Genomic DNA, 2,256 nt, shown 5'->3' with positions numbered 1-2,256 from the left:
CCACTATGAGCCCCTGTCCTCAAGTCAGAGATAACCTCCCTTCTGGGCCCAGCTAAGGACTTGGGGCATCCAGCTAGTTCCAGGTCAATGGGGGAATAAGATTTGTTTTTCATTGCTGTTTTCAGGATTTGTGAAAATAACGCTAAGAGATTAGCAGGTAGCAGTTCCAGTTATAAATTATCTTTTCCTGATCCTTCCATCCAATCTCCTCCATTAGCTTCTAATTACAAAGGCAGGGTATGCATGTTGCAAAATCACAGAAGATAATGCAGTGAAAAGCAGAAGCCTTTCTCCCACTCACCTTTGGCAAACCTACTCCCTTCCCCACTCCCAGCTAATGTTTGCATTTTAATAGAGACAACAACCACAGTATCTTTTAAGATACCAAGAGAAGGAAATTCAGAGGCACGGAGAATTAATGGTAATGATAATTATAATAGTATACAGTAATAATAAACCAACATTTATGCAATGAATAATCATGCCAAACAGTATGATTGCATTTAATATATATATTTTAAAATGTAATTTGTTCTGGTTGGGAGATCAGGGAGGTGTTTTGGAGCCTAGATCATCCTTAATCCTTCACATACGTGCAAATATTGCTTAGAGGGCCCTGGAAACGTTTCCTCTTCCCTAAACTCCCTCCTTTAGACTGAAAGGAGGCTGCTTCAGCAACAAAGAGCATTTTGTATGCAGACAACCAGATTTTTTTGTTTTAATTGAAATCTGAATGTGGTGAGTCTGAACTAGGGGCTGGGGCATGATTAATTACAGCAATCATCTTAACCTACCCGGGGGGTTGGGCCTGAAAGAAATGAGGCCAGGCTGAATAGAAATTCGACTAAGGATAGGTAGGAATGCTAATAAAACTTTGTTAATTGGCCCTGTCCTCTCAGCTGATGATGCACAGAGTTGGAGGATTTTAAGGAATCAGTTCCTGTTTCACTGGTTCTGGTCGACCCCAGAATCAACTCCCTTGATTGCAGATAAACAGGATTTTCCTTTTTGTCCGCAGGAATGCGATGGAGGAAGAACTCTAGGGGAAAGGGCCTTTTCTGCCAAAGAATAATAATAACAAAGATGACAGTAGGAATAAAATATTGCCCTCTTCATCAAGGGTGATAAAGAAATGTCTAGTGGTAAGTGTCGAACCTTCTCACTCCCCATTTGCAAGTGTTAGAGCTCCAGAATTCATAGGCTCAGGATTAGCTGTCCAGGTCTGATTTGAACTTTCTGTTCTGTAGTACTCATGAGTATACTATACAAATGGGGCTACCTGTCACAGCTTTGGGCACAGGAAATAGGATCACAATCACAGGGCTTCTTGTTGACATAGTAATGCAAATGTCTGAGCACAACTCTTTCCTGAAGTGTATGTCTTAGTTATGTATACCCGGAGTGCCTAGCACAGAGCCTGGTCCTCAGAAGTTGGGGCAGAGGAGCTGTGGGATAAAATGGGGTAAGGCAGGGTCCCCTGCAGCTCACTCTCAATTGCCCACTAGAATGGCAGGAGGGAACTGAAGAAGAATCTGGATGACTGCATGAGCCTTTTCTTCCCCTCCGTGCTTCTGGGGCTGAGGCAGAAAGAGCTGTGTTCAAGATGAAGCCCCAACAAGATTTATATCCTCTGTTCACTCTTGTCAACTCCCTGTGTTCCGAAGGAATCATTTGTTCACCTCCTGGTCCAGCCTCATCTCAACGTTCCTTTGCTCTCTCCCTTCCAAAGGGAGGGCCATATGACTTGAAGAACTTTACCTTTGCTATTTAAATTTAATTGTCCTTTTTGCTCAAGAAAAGTGATGAGGAGGTAGAAGGATGTCCTCCACCCCCCTTCTGATTTTCCTTGGTCCAGAGATACAGATTCGTCTTCTCCTTTCCCCTCCTTCCCTTCTCTTCTCCCTCCTTCTTGTTCTTCTCTTCTGAAGATAACTTCCAAAGCTGAAGGGAATAAGGAGAGGTGAACCCAGTCTGGTTTTAGAGGAGCCCTCCCCCGCTAAATTCAACAAATTTCTACTCTGCTCAAGAACTTTCAGTAGCTCCGTATTGTTATCAGCTCCCATTTCAAACACTAAAGCCCATGTCAATCTGGGCTATCCTTATTTTTTGTGATTTCCCCAATTCTCTGTCCCTTGCAGTCAACTAGCCTCCTGGATGTGTTCACCTAGTGGAGACAAGATTGGTTGGGGGACAAAACAGCTGAAAGCCGGGTAGGGGAGGGGAGGGGTGGGAGAGGAGGTGGGAGAGGTAGCGGAT

The sequence above is a fragment of the Leptonychotes weddellii genome, chromosome 6 (genome assembly GCF_054177405.1).
Source record: "Leptonychotes weddellii isolate Sample4059 chromosome 6, ASM5417740v2, whole genome shotgun sequence".
Taxonomy (NCBI): Eukaryota; Metazoa; Chordata; class Mammalia; order Carnivora; family Phocidae; genus Leptonychotes; species Leptonychotes weddellii.
The sequence above is the reverse complement of the archived record's forward strand: the minus strand, read 5'-3'. Positions refer to the sequence as shown.